Source organism: Saccopteryx leptura, chromosome 2, assembly GCF_036850995.1.
Source record: "Saccopteryx leptura isolate mSacLep1 chromosome 2, mSacLep1_pri_phased_curated, whole genome shotgun sequence".
NCBI lineage: Eukaryota > Metazoa > Chordata > Mammalia > Chiroptera > Emballonuridae > Saccopteryx > Saccopteryx leptura.
In genome coordinates this window covers 89,250,753-89,270,571 of record NC_089504.1, presented here as the reverse complement: position 1 = coordinate 89,270,571, position 19,819 = coordinate 89,250,753, and the positions used below count along the sequence as shown (strand labels likewise).

Here is a 19,819-nt window from a genome sequence, read left to right as displayed (position 1 = left end):
AAAATATGCAAAACTAAACAATATTTCAGATTGCATACATATGTATTATAACTATTAAGAAATGCCAAGTAATGATAAAAAATTCTGAATGCTGATAACCTCTGAGGGGAAAAGAAGGACTGGCCTCCCAAGAGGCTCAGTGACATATGAACTATCCTGTTTCCTAGGTGGGAGTTCTTTTAGTGCTTCTTATATATTTTATATGTAAAATGTCATAAATATAATTTCATAAGTATAAAATATTTTATAATAAAATTTGATAACTTAAAAGATTAAAAAAGTTAAATTGCTTATTCTCCCTTATCACTTAACCTAATATAAAATTAAACCATCAAAATAAAATGAATGTATTTTGAATGAATCCTTTTAATACAAGTTTATTAAAGTCAACGGTGTTAATCTTTTCCACTAAAATAGTTTCCTGAAATATTCCAGGAAAAACGTCAAAGACTACATACAATAATCATTAATTAGTACATGTATCTGGCCTTCAATAAGGCACTAGTCTCTCCTGGTCTCATCTTCATCTGTCAATTTAGATGCTTAGATCAACAGACTTCTAAGAAACTTCCTGTAGTAAGTTTTATGTACCCATCTGATATCTAGCTTGAAATCTCTCTCCATTAGGCAAAAGTACACCTTCCAAGCTGTGGTGTTCCAGAGGCAGAAGCCATGTCTTTCATCACTGTACCTGCAGTGCCTCCGTGAAGTACCCAACATATGGCAGATAGTCATATAAAGGGCACTGGAATAAAGGACTCAGGCATTATGTTAGTGAATGCTGGGTATCACTTATTCTGGAACTCATTCGAAAACCAATTGAATGGTTTTACACCACCATTACAAGAATCATGGATGACAATATCTATAAAAGGAAATAATTATCAATTCCATGATATACGTTTTGTCTTCTCGGAAATCATGGTAGGTCTTGTCATTTATGGCACCTTTTTCAACTGTTATGAGCCAGCCAGCAGTTGTAATTGCCTGATTATAAACAAACCTAATTATTATTCCTGGTGGCATGATACACAGTAGAATTTAAGGAAAGAATGAGTCCTACCTACATGTCCTGTCTGAAAAGATACCATTGACATATTCTGATATGATCAAGAAAACCTGCCTGACCAGGTGGTGGCGCAGTGGATAGAGTGTCAGACTGGGATGCAGAGGACCCAGGTTCGAGACCTGAGGTCGCCAGCTTGAGCGCGGGCTCATCTGGTTTGAGCAAAAGCTCACCAGCTTGGACCCAAGGTCACTGGCTCGAGCAAGGGGTTACTCAGTTTGCTGAAGGCGCGCAGTCAAGGCACATATGAGAAAGCAATCAGTGAACAACTAAGGTGTTGCAATGCGTAACAAAAAACTGATGATTGATGCTTCTCATCTCTCCGATCCTGTCTATCTCTCCCTATTTATCCCTCTCTCTGATTCTCTCTCTGTCTCTGTAAAAAATAAATAATTAAATAAAACCCAGCTTCAAAACTAGTAATCCAGAACTGGCATTTTAAGGAGAATCTTGGAGACAGTAGTAGAGTACCCTGTTAAGAAAATCTTCATCAAAAACTGTCCTTAATGGAATAAATTGAAGGAAAAAAACTAAGATAGTGAAAATAGCATTAAAAAAATTCTGAAGAGTTAGGCTTCAAATGTAAATAGACTCTAGAAAAGCTTAACTAGTTGATGTGTCTTATATTTTCTATATATAAAGTATAGTTTTAAAAACAGTTTATGGATACTATCTAGTCTAGTCATGGATACTATCAAGACTTAAAGGGTTAAGACCCACTCTTGGTTATTTTTATGTATTTATTTTTAGTGAGAGAATGAGAGAGAGAAAGAGAGAGGGATAGACAGGGACAAATAGACAGGAAGGTAGAGATATGAGAAGCATCAATTCTTCATTGCAGCACATTAGTTGTTCATTGATTGTTTTCTCATATGTACCTTGACCAGGAGGCTCCAGCTGAACCAGTGACCCCTTGCTCAAGCCAGCGACTTTAGGCTTCATGCCAGTGACTATGAGATCATGTCTTTGATCCCATGCTCAAACTGGTAACCCTGTGCTCAAGGTGGTGGGCCTGAGCTCAAGCCAGCAACCTTGGGTTTCAAACCTGGGACCTCAGCGTCCGGGTCAATGCTCTATCCACTGTGCCACTGCCTGGTCAGGCCAATTTCCACCCTTGAATCATAGTTATGAAAACTGGGAGCCAGGAGAGGATGACAGAAAACTAACCTAACAGTTTTGTTAACTTTATAAAGGGCACTTCACAGTATATGACACTCTTCCATATATATGAACTTAATTGCATTCCCACAGAAAAACTGGGGCAGGCTAGTGATTTCCATCCTCATCTCATAATCAAGGAAACTGAGACAGAGAATTTAAGTGACTAGTTGGAAGTGGTCTAGTTAAGTGCTGCCCTGTGACTTCAATCAATGAGGAGAGTTGAACTTAAGTGTTTACTTCTCCATCAAATGCTGGTAATACCTTAGAGATGCCCAATGGGTAGTCAGGAGGAGCGTTGGACATGAGGTCAGCTGAGACCCAGGTCAGCAAAGCCCAGGACTGGGGTATGTAGTGAAGATGTCAGGAATCAGGCTAAAAATGTGAACTGGAATATCAACCTAAAGAGAGATTGAGATAATACCAAACCAGTTCATGATCACTAAACAGCAGGAGACAGCTCCAAACCAAATTCAGATGTGTGCTAGAGAGGAAACCCCACATGGCATGTTGTGCTATCAGAGAGCTCAGTGAGGGCTGGTAGGTGAAACCGTGCTCTTTCTGGGCTTTAAGTGGCCTAGCCTCAGATATATTGAAAAACAGAATTGCTCCTGGTCCCTCGGCAATAATGTTTGAGCAAGACTCCAGGGTCTTTTGTACTGGGGAAGTTACAGATGAAATGAACAAAAGATATTTGCTATGTTCCTGCCTCACTTCCTAGCAATTAAAAAATAAATCCATAGGGAGAGTTTCTGCTTCTTTTACCAAATAAATAGTTATTGTTTTAAAAGTTCGAGTCAGGAAATGGAATATTTTGAAGTCCTAGTTGGAAGGCACATATCATACTTAACTCCTGAGAAATCACACTAAACCTTTTGGCCTGAGAGATATAGTCTAGGTGAAGTATTACTTAGTGTTGTCAAGATTTATTTCTTCACCAGGAAATCACTTCACAAAGTAAGCTATGTGGTTGGGATTCTGAAGGCTTTTTTTCCTGAAATTCAGAACTGGGGGCTGAATTCAGTCAAATGAGTGCAAATTCTATTCAATATTCTCCCACTTAGCCAATTCTTGGGAGCGCCCCTGAAGATCAAGGTTGAGAGGTGTGCCTATAGCTGTGTTCTCTTAGAAAGATGGGTCTCAGAAAGCAGAATAGAGAAGAGCTTCAGACTCTGTCCACAGTGCATGCAAGACGTTGTCTGCAAACATCAATAACTACAAATGTCATAGTCTGCCCAGAAATCACACAAATAGTAAAATTGAAGAATTCAGCATTCTTTATTATTCATTTGGAATAAATCACGCTTTGTGCTGGGTGACAGAAGAGAAGATTACCTGTCAGAGGCTCACAATGATAGGATTAGTATCTCTTGTTCAAACAAAATCTGGGTTTACCCCAGACCATTACATGCACTTTCTGAGGACCTTTGCAGCACATAATAGGCTACAGATACACTGAGAGCTGAATGGTTCAGATTCATACAATCATCTTATTAACAATCTGTCTTAGACTGTCTTTCTGTTTTTATTCCAGGATAACAATACGATTCCTAAATGTATTTTTATATCTACATCTACTTCCATATCTACATTTGTATATACTTATTCCCAGAGTCAAGAGAATGCAGTGCAGAAAGAGCTCAAGTTTTAGACTCAGATGGACCCAGAGGTATAATATGTATCCAGTTTTCATCACTCATTTATTGGTAAATTTGGTCAAAGTGCACAATATCTTTGTCCCTTCATTCTTTTCTATCAAATATAGATACAAATAGCACATTACAGTATTTTTAAAGAAATTGAGTAAGTCATCTTTGTTTGGTCTTTAGGGTAAAGGCATTAGCCCATCTGCTTTTCCCAGGTCAGGTCCCATAGACTCACAGTGAGCTTTATCTCCCCTCCTTCCGAATGCCAGTCATCGTATTTCTATGTTTGGGGTTATCCTTTGCTAGTGTAATAGATATTGAGCAATTACTCTATGCCAGTAACAGTTCTAGGGACTGTTTCCTTGGGAAACTGACAGTCTAGTGGACCCCCTGCTCCCTCTTTTTCTTTTTTGCTTGCATCTTCATTCCACCTAATCTCCAAACTTCACCTCAAGGGCTTCCTTTCTGAGCTTTTTAATTTTTTAACCAAAAACAGTCTCTTGAAAATATGCAGCATTTTCCTGCTTTTGTTACTCAGATGATTTTTTATCTTCTGCCTCTCTGTATCGTAGGGTTGTTTTCGCTCGTGTTCTTCTAAATTATATGTTTCTGGAGTGTTAAATGTTGGGAATATAAGCTTTAATATGGCAGCATGATCCAGTGTGTTTTATTGAGAGTGCTGCCCTAGACTACTGAGGACAAAAACAGGTTTTCTATTAATATTTTGCATGAATGAATGCCTTGTATCCCTCACTTTACCTTGCTGTATAATATGTGAAGAATCAGATTTGCACTCCAAAGTTCTGGATTTAAAAACCAAGCTCAAAAGTTTATTTTTCTTCCTTGAGACCCAACTTCCTAATATTTAAGATGGAAATAAGATTTTTGCTTTACTTATATCACAGAATTGCTTTTGAAGATCACCTAAGTATGATGTAAATGGAAAAGGACTTTTTTATTCACTGCTGAAATTGAATAAAAGTCGTTACAACTAAGCCTGTAATGATCACTGTTGAATAAATGAATACACGTTTCAGACTAAAGGTTTGTTCCCTCCCAAAATTCATATGGTGAAGCTCTAACCCCAGTGTGATGGTATTTACAGATAGAGCCTTTTGGAGCTAATTAGGGTTCAATGAGGTCATACATGTGGAAACTTCCAGAAGGGATTAGGCACTTATAATATGAGACATGGGAGTGAGAGCTTCCCCTACACAACTATTAACTTACATGGGGCACAAAGAAGTCCTGTCAGTACTCAGCTAGATGCCAGCCACCTACAAGCCAAGAGAAAATGACCCAGCATGAAATCTAACCTGCTGCATCTTGATCTTAGACTTCCCAGCCTCAAAAACTGTGATAAGTTTTTGTTGTTACTAAGCCACCAAGTCTAGAGTAGAGTATTTTGTTATAGCATCTTGAGCTATAACAGCATACATGAATGAATGAATAGATGAATGAATGAATGAAGGCAATTTAGGGAGAAAAGCAGCTTCAGTCATTGTAATAAAAAAAATTTTTTCTTCTTCTTTTCCAAGTGATAGGAGGGGAGATAGAGAGACAGACTTTCTTATGCACCCCAACTGGGATCCACCTGGCAACCCTCATCTTGGGCTGATGATCTGCCCGTCTGGGGCCATGCTCACAACCAAACTATTTAACAGCTGAGACAAAGGCTCCACAGAGCCATCCTCAGTACCTAGGACCAATGAGCTGGAACCAATTGAGCCATGGCTGTGTGAGGGGAAGAGAGAGAGAGAGAGAGAGAGAGAGAGAAAGAAAAAGAAAGAAAGAAATAAAGAAAGAAAGAAAGAAAGAAAGAAAGAAAGAAAGAAAGAAAGAAAGAAAGAAAGAAAGAAAGAAGGAAAATGGGGAGAAGGGGAAGGATAGAGAAGCAGATGGGCACTTTTCCTGTGTGCCCTGACCTAGAATTGAACCGGGTGGATACATACCAAGTCAATGCTCTACCACTGAGTCAACTGGCCAGGGCCTGTGGAGAATTAATTAAGGCTTAAAAGTGCTGTGCTGTAACTTTGCTGAGTATATTTCCCAAGATCAGCTTTACTTGGAAGCTCAGGACATCATGGAAAGAAATAAACTGTCTATTAAGAGACTGTGGTCTTAATGTGTGTCTATGGGCAAGTCACTTTAACTCTCTCATCTTGTATCCCCTTATCTATAAAATAAATATTAGAGTGCCCAATATAGCTGCCTCCTATCATTGTTGTGATGATCAAATAATTTAATGTGTTGGTAAATAGCTTGTAAATTATTAATTGCCAATAAAATGTGAGAGATATCAGAAGTAGCATGCTATTAAAAACTAATAACTTGTGCCACATGTTTTGCTTCTCAAAATTAACTTCCTTACCCAAGATTTACTTATGACCTAGAAATTTCAAGCATTCTGAAAGTTTCTGACTGTATTATATTTTGAATCCACACAGCAGTTCTGTGTGGCACATTTTGTAGAGGATGAACTGATTCATAGAGGCAAAGTGAATTGCCTGGGGTCACACAGCTTGCCAATGGTATAACTAAGTTCCCAACCTGTGTTCAGTAACTTCAGATCTGGGACTTTCTCCATTAAGGCAAAAAGATCTGTTTTCTCTCTTTCTTTTAAAGTATAATAGTTTTTATTTTTAATGAGCCCGTTTTCCTTATTATTCCTTTCAATCCAATAAAGTTAATAGATGAGATTTTATAAAATTTTCTACTATCTTTAAATTTTAGTTAATGTTCAATATTTGTATTAGGGAACTTATTTTCAAGGTGCAATTTAACAACGGGTCCCTGGAGATCAGATTTGGAGGGCACCTATATTGCTGGTATTTACTTTTCACCAAAATTTTCAAATGTCCTGTTACTATGAAAATGTTTTGTTCTTGTAAATATATAAAAAAGAAAAAACAGTATTTGATCCTGCATATTTTGAAACTTTGAGTGCTGGCATTAAATAAGAGGTTCATGTTCCATATATCAAATATTATTCAGCAAATAAGATGGATAGAAAGGTCTAGACTTTATTTAAATCTCTGGAGAAAGGATGGTGATTAAGTGGAAAACTTTAAAATAGGCTTTTAAATGTAGCCTGTAACTAGGCACATGGTTGACGTGAAAAAGAAATTGCTTCACTAAGCACCATTATTCTAAAGAAGAGTAAGAATAGCAAACAAAGACACAGATGACCTCAGAGAACCATCCATGAATAACACATTATGGCCCAGATTATATTGACAGCCTAGTCTGAGTACCAGGAATTTGGGACAAATTTGGTATTCAAAAGCCAGATGGGTTTCTTTAAGAACCCCTTCTATTTTTTTAAAGCTATTGTTAAGTCAGCCTTGGAGGAAGAAAAGAATTTTTTATGGAGTGAAATACCTGTTCCTTGTCATTGAACCTCAGTTCAAAAAGGAAAGTCTAAGTCGAGGAGTCTTTGAGCGTAGTATGGAAAGGGACCTGGCTCAGCATTTCTGTTCTCCCAGCAAAGCTTTCTGTCTAGGAAGCCCCAGAGGGACTGAGGCCATGATACAATTCCAGGACCACAAGTAACCCAGCTGGAAAGCTTTGTCTCTAAGCATGAGATCACAGCCTCTCACTGTGATTGCCATAGAGCCATCCCAGAGCATAGATTTAAATAATCACGAGAAACAGGCAGATAAAAGCCAGGATCTCAGTGCTCCTTTGCCCATGTGAAACATAAGCCAACCACTGATCTTTCCCAGACTTTGTTCTCTCATCCTGAATACAAATATATTGAAAATATAGTATGTGCTTACTGATCTGACAATCAAAATCATGGATAAAATTCTGGCTCTCCCTGTACTAAGTCAGTAGGTTTCATTTGCTTAAATATAAGGTAAATTAAGGTAACAGGGTGCTCAGTCTGTCACACTGAAGACTCTTGGACTTTGAACACATTAAACTGCTGCATCCTTGTATTGGACAAACCTCTCTGATATGCTGCTTTGGGCAAAGTAGAAACCACAAAAAATATTTTTGGTTAGATTCTTTATGTTGTCAAGATCTACATCAAGATATTCATCTACATGTATATGTACATGTGTGTGCACCTGTATAACAAGTCAAAGTTTTTTCCTGTGCTTGTGAACAATTGAATATTGCTATATTTAATTTGTGAGCTGATGCCATAATTTTCTTCCTCATCAGAATCAGAACTTTATCATCACCATCCCATTACTGTCATCATAATATATCATCATCATCATCACCACTAACAATTACTGAGATTTGGTTTTTTTACTCCAATTTATATGGAGATAAATGTAGGTTTGGTATTAGCCCCATTATATAGATATGAAAACTATGATTTGGAGAGGTTAAATAAGTTTTAAATTTCATGTAGCAAAATTTTAGCAGTTATATTCAAAATCAAGGTCTGTCTCCAAAGATGCGATGTTTTACGATCACACCATATTGATTCCAACACATGCCCACCCCAATCCCAGAAGAACTAAAAACTGAGGATTAATAGAGGAGTTTTATTTAGTAACCGATATCTTGAATTCCACCATTTTAGACTTTTAAAAGAGATATATTTTGAAAAGTATATATATATATATATATTATATATAATATACATATGTCATCAGATATATAAAAACCCAACCATAATATATTAAATTAAATTATTGCCCTTGTTACAAATTAACTCTCAATATGTGCCTTTGGATGATTGCTGCCCACCTGCTACTCTCTCATTTACAGTAACTTTATTTTAGGTCATTCATATATTTATTCAACAAGTATTTTGGGAAGCATCTGCTTTATATCAGGCACTGCTCTAGGGGCTGGAGATAGAGTAATGAAAAAACAAATTTCATCATACTACAGAACAAAAATGTGATTATTAAAATTGATCTTGAGATGGTGGTTGGTTTATTTGTTTTTATTTAGAGTCTAGGAAAACCAACAGTTTTATCTCTCCCCATCTCATTCCAAAACAAACCATGCCCACTGTGCATGTCCTACATGCAGGGCCTCATGCTGGGTTCAACAGAACTATCAGAGGGAAAGCATGTCTTACTTGCAAATAGCAAGGGCAGGAATGTTATGCTTCCCAGAATTAGGATTTTCCTAAAACTTTCTAGAACTCCATAATCTATCTTTTAATGCCCTAGCAAATCACTAGTTAATATGTTTTTTGAACCTGGCAAGTCTTCCTGGTGTCCTCTGGTGGAAGTCTTCAGAGATTCGTCATTTCCACTTGCCAGTGCCATGTCTACCTGGCAAGATCTGATGTAAAAACCATTCCCCCAACATGCCAACTGGCAAAGGCATGAGCTTTGGTTTTGTTCAGGCAAAAAAAGATTAGCCCTCTAAGGGTTAATTAGGAAGCAACCCCTTTCAGGGCTTAGAGTTGTTTACCTCAATCGCTTTCATGCAAACTGCCATGTTTCACTTGGGCACTAATTGTGCCTGATGGACTCATTATTTTGTAATCAGAACAGTTTCCTCAGCTAGCTCTCTGGGGGTTAATTATACGGATGAGGTAGTGCCCTGAATATTCCTACCAGACAGGACCACTTGAAATTCTCACCAACCTTATTGGAGAAAGTCCTGTTCCTATAAACATTCTCTCAGCCTTTCACAGTTGGAGTTTATTTGATGACTATGCCAAGACAAGCAATCCCGGCCAATGTATCAGTGCAATCCCGCCTGGTTGGCACCGTTTCCGCTCACAGAGGACTTAAGCCAGTGGACCCTGGAATCCTGACCTGCGTCTAGGCAGCCCTGTTTACTGCAGAAGATGATTCCTGCCCCGGGTTAAATGTGTACACCTCTTGGAAATGTCGGTGCCTTCAAGCCAAAAGCACTTAGAGACTAGGGAAGCGGCAGCCTACCCTGAAACACACTGTCCTAAACACAGAAAGAGTCCACAATGATTGGTAAGATGATGAGACATTTCTTTGATGTTGGGTCCCTGCAGCTGCTGATGGGGGCCGACCTTGTGATCTGCGGATTCTTTTTCCTTAGTTTAGCTTCACCCCGCCCCCCGAACCGAAATTCTAGCGCTACTCTTTATGTAAAATGATCGCACATTTTTTCACCTTTTGTTATTTGTTTTTATTTTACAAGTCCAATGGGATTTAATAACCAGGAATTTAATAACCAGGAGAGAATATTGTGCATTGAGGTGTGAATGGGAGAACAGTGAATTCCAGAGCTCAAATCTCCTACATATGAGACCCTTGGGGAAAGCTGCAAACGAGGAAACAGGGATTTTTTTATATGAGGCTTTGTACTGAAACCCGCAACATCAAGGACGGTGAAGTGATTCTGTGGCGTGTAGAAATGTCTGACCTATAATCATAAACAATTTAGGGAAACGATCCTGGAGAAGTATAAATTGTTTTTTACGAAGTTATCTCTAGCATAGAGTCTTTATATCAGAAGGACTGTGGTTGTCTGAGGCTAGAAAATGTCACATGATAGGAAGTGCTCTGGATTAGTGTCATGACCTAACTTCAACTCTTATTTCTCTCATGTGTAGGTTGTGTGCTTTGGGACAAGTCACTTTACTTCTCTGTTTCCTTATCTATAAAATGGGGGTAATGATACTGACCTACTTTTTGCCACAGGATTTTTGTAGAAATTAAGCATAGTGCTTGGCATTTATTATATACCTTAATTAATATTGTGTGAATGAAGACTAATTAGATTAAAAATATTCTAGAAAAATGTTCCAGAGGTATTATTTATGATCGTAAGTCTTAAAAGCAAAAGAATTTGTAGTGATAGATATTTTATTACATTTCTCCATTTCTATACACACAAACAAAACAATATGAATTGTTTCTACCTGCATACTGCAACTTCTAGATTGTACCAGAAACAGCCTGATACTGAGTCTCTGCCTAGTTCCATGATTTCCTCATGTCAAAGCAAAGTTGTTATGCTCTTCTGAAGCCGGGTAGAATTTTGCAGTGTGGAATAAGAAGTAAATGTGGTAACTAAAAAGATATTAGGTAAGTGAAGAGTCCAGAGCCGGCAAATCTGCAAAGACAGAAAAGTCAATTAGTGGTGGCTTATGGCTGGGGGTGGGATGAGGGTGGGGTAGAAGGAGAATGACTGCTAATGAGTGTAGAATTTTTTAGAAAATTGATGAAAATGTGGCAATAGTTGCAAAACCCTATGAGTACACTAATACCATTGCATTGTAAATTTTAAATAGGTGAATTGTATTATATGTAAGTTAATATTTAAATTAAGCTGTTAATCACAAAAAGTACTTTTAGAAAGTATATATACTATATGTGTATATATGTATATGTGTGTGTGTGTATATATATATACCCACACATACATGCATACTATATATAATATATATATGTACACACATACATACATTATGGGCATACAGTACCAGAACTGGGGGATATTGATGGATACATGGCTCTGAAAATGCTGATTCTTTAATAAAATGCTATAATTGAAAAAGAAAAATCAAGCAGAAGGTAGTCACCCATCCTATGGCAACATAGAGTAATGCTGGGGAGGACTGCATTCTATGGGAGTCTGACAAAGTATATCAGTTTTAGATCTGAATCTGAAGTTACTCTATATCTCACTTCTTTCCCAGTCTTGGGTTCTTTTGCCCATCTGTGTCTGTAATGCTTAAATATCTAGACTCTATGAAGCCTGTCCCTCTGGGAAGATCAGACAAAGCATTGGTTTCTAAGGACTTTTTGGCAGTGACATAGAACACCTTTCACACCCTCGGGCCATCTCATTTATTCCCAGTGCTTAAGATATATTTACATGAGATACATATAATAATATAACACATATTAGATTAATATAGAATATATTGCATGTAATAACTATTATAAATGTACAAGCATGAAATAGTTTAAAAATACAAATATTTAATAGTAAGTTAAATTAAGTTGAAATAAGCTATATTTTAATGGCTTAATATTACAATGTGTTTTTTCAATCATAAACTAATTTTAGCTACTCTATTATATTTTTAAGAGTAGATTTAAGTCCATATACTTTGTGACATTTATTTAGTTTAAACCTAATAATTGATTAAGTAGAAAATTTACTTAAGCAGCTATAGTATGTTGAAAAAAGAAAAACAGTGAATTAAATCACCACTTTTATACTCATATTATACTATATATAATATATATATGTACACACATACATACATTATGGGCATACAGTACCAGAACTGGGGGATATTGATGGATACATGGCTCTGAAATGGAACCATGTACAGCACTTTTTGGCAGCACTTCCTCTCTTGCATAAAAATACTTTGGGTACCTATGCAATATAGACCACATATGGGTGACAATGAGTATATTACTGGTATATATCCATAAAGATTAAAGTTCTTTTAATTATATATAAAATGTTACTTTATTTTCATATGGCAGTGATTGCATTGCACCCCTCTTAGCACCAGCACTAGCAAAAGCATCCCATTTTGGCATCTGTTAGCCATGATAGCAGCAAATATTTTGACCCATTAAGCCTTTCACTATCAACCAACAGCTGCAGATATTCATCAGCAAGTATAAGCAACTAAAAGAGATGAGTCTCCAATTGGCACAACCATTTATTAAGAACTTACTAAATGTCAGCATTATGTTTGTCTCCAGAGATATAATGATCAAGTCATATTTCTGGTTTTAAATTAGCTCAAAATGTAATGGTGGAAATCAATCAATAAAAAAAGAGTATATGTTACATGTGTTATGCTATAACAGTACCCAGAAACAAAGAGGACATTAGAGAAGGTGACAATAATTTTTTTAAGGTCATTTTTTAAGACTAAGTAGAAATACAATAGAAGGGTAGCCTAGGCAGAAAAAAGTTCATATTTGATTTTCACCAAAACTCTATGTGGTAAAAAAAATAAAGAGGCTATTAGTAGTGAAAGAGCTGGTACACATATTCAGGTATTCCTGATCTCCCATTGCACTGTCTTATAAAATGCATACAGAAGAGACATCTCTTCTTGTACAGTTCTTTAATGTGCATTAGTAACTGGTAAGCACTGTACATAAGGCTCATTTTAAAAACAGAGACCAGAGTTTTGCAAAGTGTACCTTGTGGAACACTAGTCCCTGAAAGTGCTTCGTGGCAAATGCCACCATGGTTCAGTGAGTTTAAGAAAGGCTGGACTGTGCTCCTCTTGTGGTTTATAATACACACTAACATAGAGTTCTGAGAAAGTCTGAAATTGAATGAACAAACAAATAAATAAATATATAACTTTGCTTAACTTGGTGATTCTGAAATGATTTAGTCACAGAATATATTTCAGGCCATATAAATTTGAATACCATGAAAAAAATTAGTGTAAACAATACCATATCAAGGCAGACAAGGATAAATTGGCTTAAGTTAGTTTGAATATTTTTGGAGATGGATTATCAGTTATCCCATTTATAACAGCTGCAATTTCAAAATGAGAATAACTTATATAGCATCATGTAGATTTTTATTTTATGGTGCTTTTCAGTCATCTATGTAGAGTTATTTATGGAAAGTACTGAGATTAAACTAAGTCAGGATAGTCTCTTCATATCTATTATTTCATAAAAAAAATATATAGCATTTTAATCTAAGGCCATATTATTTTTGTCACTCTATATGAGAAGAATGGACTAAGTTTGTCAGAAATACTATGTCACTTAATTGTAAAAAAAAAAAATTGTCAACACCTCAGCTTCTCTTTGTATAGATCAGAATTCTTTGGAATTGCAAGTGGCAAAATATGCAACTGAAATAAACTAAGCCGCAGGCCCAGTTTCTTCCGCTCCATATATCTACAGAATGGCCATGACAGCACACAGATTATTCTCAGACCTATAAATACCAAAGTGTGTTTGCCTTGATAGTTCCTGCCATGGAATGATGAGTTTGGGCCAATCACTGTGCAAAGACCAGAATTGTCCAGCCAGGTTTGGGTCATATGCAAATTACTAGAGCATCCCTGGAATGTGAAGGAAGTAGGGGGAGGGGCAGATCAGATGATCCACTTGAACTCTACATATTTACTTTGAAATGAATGAAAGGTAATTTTCCTATGGTAAGAGTGATAAGACCAGACAAAAACATGCACTGCTAACATTTGCTATTTGCCATAAACCTGTTCTGAAACCAACACAGGTGTGACCACATAGACTCAGCAAGACTCAATCTTCTTTGAAATCAAACTATACCCATAGGCTTCCAGTGGGACTAGGAAACAGTACGTACATTTTTAACAAAAATGAAATGTTGAATATATATTTTTAAAATAAGATAGCTAAAAATTTTAGTAACATAGCAGATGGCTAACAAAGAATTTTCTTCATTTTCTTATTCCAAAAAATCTGAATTAAACTCAAAAGCAAGACTACTTTTTTATGCAAGTCCATGATACAGATAAAGAATTATGAGAAAGTATATAGAAGCCCTAATGTTCCAATGAAGAGTCTAATTTAAGTGAAAGCCACAAATGTACTTCACAATTTACTGAAGTTGTGCCTAATTTCCCTTTTTTCATAACTTCTTATAATTTATGCAAACAGCCTTGCTGCAAATACCCTTACACCCAATAGAGATGCAATACTGAGCATGACAGAAGTGGGCAGTGCCTACAGTGGCCTGGCACTCAGCGTCACTGGCTGGGACTTGTTCATCTGAGCAGTCTTTCCCCACCTGCACCTGCTCTATCGGGACATTACTGAGCCATTTAAAAACAGAAAGGACCATATTAGTACAGGAAAAAGGAGAGGAAGTTGAGGCCTTCTTCTTATTCATAACAAACTAAGCCTGCAGGAATGGAAGAAATTAAGCCATTTTATACATGCGGACACATGACAAGGAAAAGAAAAAAGTTTTCAGCATTTGTTTTGAAATGCATTTTGTAAGTAAAGCATATAAGGATTTCTAGAAATTCTTGATTAAAATCCAGCTTCCCTCTGGGAGGTTATATATTTTATTTTTTGTAAGTATGTGGGTTTTTTTTTATTATGTTTTGTTTTACTCATAAAGCAAATCAAATTTTGATAATATTTGTGTTAAGGGATTCCTATTTTAGAGGAAAAGATGGGTCATTTTCATTTACATCACCTTGTAGCATTAGGCAGGCAAGCAAAAACTGAGGAATATGCCAAAGTATTGGATAGTTGAAAAGGCTATATTTCTAAAATAACAGCATAAAACCCTGGAGTTTAAATTTAATATAAAAAACAAACAATGAAAATTTTAAATCTTTGTAAATTATAATTATAATACGATCATCTCTACTTATGATTTAATATTCATAGATAATATCAATATGATGTTTAAGGTTTTATTTGTAAATCTATTTACTATAAGTTTCTATGTATGTAGTTCTCATAGAACATAGAATCTGTTCACCAAAAAAAAGAGAAACTCAAATCAATGCCTGTTCCTTGTTCTGTATATTTTATTTTATAAGAAGGAAAAAGGAGGGGCTGATATAAGACTTTTAAGTCTTTTGTTTCTAAAATTTTGATAACTGTAGACTGAAGAGCTTCACATTTCAGCCAATACATACAATATATATTAATTCTCTGTAATCTATAATATATACTGTACTGTGTTACTTAAGGTATAGATAAGAAAAAGGCTTCATGTATGTATGTTCATTTAGAGACCAAGGCAGGTTTTATCAAAGGTCTGTCTCGTTTTTCATATATTACTGACATTTTTACACCCTCTGGAGCCTCTAAGTAAAAGAATTCAAAATAGCCAAACCAACAGAATGCCAAGTCCCAAGAAGAGACTAAGTTTCAACCACAGCTTTTTTGGTTCAACTGAGTAAAAGCAAAAGAAGGTGAGAGAATGTTCCAGGTCCTCTATGAATCTGTCTGGCACTCTTTGTTTTCTTGTGGTCAACATTTCTCTTACTACCCTGACGATAAGTACATGAAGGGCTTAACTCCTCAATGACCCTCTTAGCAGGGATACCTTGAATTCTATCACCCCCACTCCCAACATCACACTTAGCTGGGCTCTGTTCCATCAACGAAACCTCGCCCAGGACTTGTTTCTGCCACCTGGGCCATCACCTGTTCCCCCTACAGAGAGTGCTGGCTCAGTCTTGAAGTAAGCTAAGGTTGCCCTGTGTAAGAGGGCAACCTCTGTAATGAGCAGCAGTGGGTTTACAGTTGTTTGTATAAAAAATAATACAATGATTAATAAATAATATAAGAATAAACTCCATGTTTCTTATACTCACAACTATAAACCTACTTTTGCCCCACTCTATATTTTTATTAGTAGCATTGATGTTGGTCAAATAATTTTGTAAATATAATGTATACTTTTGCTCACTTGTGGTTTGCATTGGGAGCTGGGCAATGCCAGATATAGTGGTCTGTGAAGTTGCAGGTTGCCTTCCTGCTTGGGAGGGGCCATTGACTTGCAAATGTTTACTGGAAGGGAAATTCTGCCCCCACCACTGAGAGGTGCACGAGGACTTTCTTTTTTCTCTCCTCCCTGATTCCTTGCCCTTCATTGGCTTTTCTTGTGGCTTGCCTGTCTTGGTGAGACACCAATAAACAGAATGGCCCACCATCCTTCAACTCCACCATTTCTTTACTGTCTTCCCAAATTTAATGAGAACCTGCATGTGAATGGCCATAATGATGGCGGCAGCCCCTGGCCTTACAATTGGCCAGTGGGGGGCATAAAGTTTTCAGCAAACTAGCAAGTGGGTCAGCTACTTCCCACAGCTCCGAAAGGCAAGAGATCTGTAAGGGCAGTTGTCCATGGAGTGCCTTTAGACAAATCTCATAAACACTCTCAGCCTGGTATACTGGAAAGAATTTCTGCCTTCTGCGTGCCATCAGTATTGTCTTGAATCACATAACTTTGTGACCCCATTTAAGTAACTTTTAGCTTAATTTTCCTACAATGCAGATTAACAAAATTATTCAAGATATTTTTATTGAGCACCTACATTGTAACAAATATTATGCTGAGTGCTAGAAATAAAGACATGTATATAGGAGACTCTCAACAACTGGTAACTGATATTAAGCACTGGTTGTATAACACATGGCCTTCTCTTCTCTTCCATGGCTACTGTTAATCAAATATTGTTTTTATTTTATTGCCTATGTGTTCTGTGTATAGGCATAGAAAATCATCATTGTCTTCATCATCTTCATCATCATCATAAGAGTGGGAGCTAACGTCCTCCTTTGCAGCAGCTCATGGTCTAGCTGGGAATACAAAATCAGATCTGAGACTGGACAATAACTTGTATTCTTTCCTGCCTTTAGCATTTACTTCCCTTTCCTTTAAAAATACAAATATCCAAGTCCTATTAAATCAGAATCTCAGAGTAAGAACTGGACATCAGTTTAAGATTTCCCAGATGATCATAATTGGCAGCCAGAGTTGAGAATCTCTAGTCTAATAATAGTCTGCAACCCCCGAGATTGGTCACAGTGCCTTCATTGCAAACATATCTGAACAGCAGCAAACTGTGATATCCCAGGAAAGAACTCAGAACTTAGCATCATCAGGTAGTGCTTTATTTAGACTTTTTGAATTTGGCATTAGTACCTCTTTGAAATTTTTTCAGATTTACTATACATTTTAATAAAAATACAAATAAATACCATTTATTAAATTATATAAAATTAAAAATTCTTTAGAAAATATATACTTACAAAATTCATATCTGCCCTGTGGCCATCTGTCAGCTTGCTTCTCCTTAGCACTTAGCATTCCAGTTCTGCTTCTTTGGACCCCCCTTGCAACCTGTGGTCTGGCGATACTAAAGGCCAGCAGTATCCCAGAGCTTGCCATGTTCTGTCTCTAGTCTTTTGCTTATGTTGTCGCTGCTGCCTGAACCACTCTGTCCACCTCCCTGTCCTCTCATTCTTCTCCCTTCTCCAGGACTCAGTGTGGATATCATTTAGTCTTCTAAAACTTTCCTGACCCCACATCAGCTTGGGGAGTTTTCATCTGACTCCTTTTATACCTTATATTTTTTCTCACATGGTCTTGCCTATTTATTGCTCTGTATTTCTCTCCGGACTACAAGTTTCATGTGGTCAGGAAACATGCTTGTATTAGTCACTATTGTATCCCCATTTTCTACATAGTACCAAGCCTATAGTAGATGCTCAATAAATATCTGTTGGATTAAATATATTAGAATACAGATTTTTATTTGTGCACCTACACACTATGAAAACTACGCTGTTAGTTATCCAGCTCTTGCAAACCCAAATAACTGTCACATGAAATTTTCAAATAACTGCTATTTTCCTGTGAAGTAGCCCTTTCATGCCAACTTTTATGCATCCAAGAACTAATAAATATCCTTTCTCTCCCACTTACCTTTGACCTCCTTGGGCTTTCATTCATCATCTGTAATTGAGAGACCCTTCCTCTCAGAAGCCTTGGGAATGAATAGTAGGTTTTTTCTAGCTGTACAAATTATGATTTCTCAATCTCATCATTGAGAGTTTATGCCGTAATATAATATTAAAAGGTCTCTGTTAATGTGAATGGTAAAGGACTTCCTGAGCTATACTGTGGCCTGTCAGGCACATGGTACTGGCATAGCTCTGGGAAATAAGGTAGTATTCTGTACTGAGAACCAAGAGTCCCAGCCCTATGCTCCTTAGCTTCTGGGACGCCCCCAAATTCCCTACAGTGGATACTGCCTCCTGTGTATGAGGTGCGAGCAGTGTGCTTTGTGCTGAAGCGGAAATAATGCACAAATGATAGCCTAATAAACTAGTCATTACTTCTAATTGCTGGTGTTAGTACATTAAATTTCCATTCTCCAGGATTATTGTTGTTTTCATTGTTAAGTAGCCTTCAAACTTGTAGCACTTTCTGACTTTGTCAAAGATCAAGTTACCAAAGGAATATATTTGAGCTGACTTTTAGAATTCATAATTTTGTTGCTCAATTCACTACAAAGAGCTGCGAGCTTCTTTAATGAATTAAAATTTAAATCTGGAACACTGACTGGGTCCAATTCACCCACTGATGCTTCAAAGCTCCTTAGCATATCAAAGTGATAAGAGCAGAGAGAGCACAGTGCAGGAAATAACCCAAACTGCATAATGAGAAATAGCACACATGGAATTTGAGGCAGTGCCTATAGTGCCCAGGGCAATTGTGCTTTTCAATGTTCTATACTTATTTTCATTGTTAGGTACAAGATATTTCAACCCTTCACTGTGCAAACTCTGTGTCTCAACCTCTTGCATATTCTTAGATTATGTATTGCATTTGTTTTAACTTAGTTTCTATGAAAGGTATAAATGGAAGTTGCTAAGACTGTTTTCAGAATTAATGAGAGACAGGAACAATCAATTGCTCAGTAGACAAAATTCAAGAATGTGGAATGCCATAGAGAGGCTCTTTGTAAATAGATTAACTTTTCTATGGAGGTTGAAGATTTGTCATATGTCTTATGAATTCATCTCAGTAATGTATACTGATATATAATTGTATCCTTTTTCATGGGCCTAGTCCTCCCATTAGAGAAAACTACATCTACACTGGCTGCACAGGAGTGATGATCAGTGGTGTCTGTTCCCTTGTTGTAATGGAATGCAACTCACTGACTGTTACAGCCAGAACTCTTCCGAAATGTTTTCACACAGCATTACCTGTAGGAAAATGAAATCATGGAGAAAACCTCGGAGAAAGAGGTTAGCTGTAAACAGAACTTTCATCTTTCTTTTATTTCACCTACACTCATTATTGGTAAGATATCATGTTTAACCTACCTCTGTCGTAACATGGACTTTATGTATTTTTCCCATTATTTTATTTTTTAAAAGCTCAAAACTAAATTGAGTTGAAGAATTAAAAAAATGAACATAAAATAGCCTTTATCTAAAATCACCAATATTGATCACTTTGTCATATTCACATATGTGCTTTCGCTACATACATTCATGATATCCATATATATGAA

General features: G+C 36.8%; 1 protein-coding gene across 5 annotated transcripts in view; it reads left to right on the top strand.

The window, feature by feature from the left end:
- The window catches only part of LINGO2 (leucine rich repeat and Ig domain containing 2), an 828,878-nt gene that overhangs the window by 658,526 nt on the left and 150,533 nt on the right, over nt 1-19,819 (top strand). Inside the window, exon 1 of one of the 5 annotated variants that reach the window (XM_066368304.1) lies at nt 9,556-9,779. The exons of the other annotated variants lie outside the window; for them this stretch is intronic. The gene's annotated coding sequence lies outside the window, so the exon portion shown is untranslated. Of the gene's footprint in view, nt 1-9,555; nt 9,780-19,819 lie in introns of those variants that run through there. 5 annotated transcript variants of the gene reach the window in all.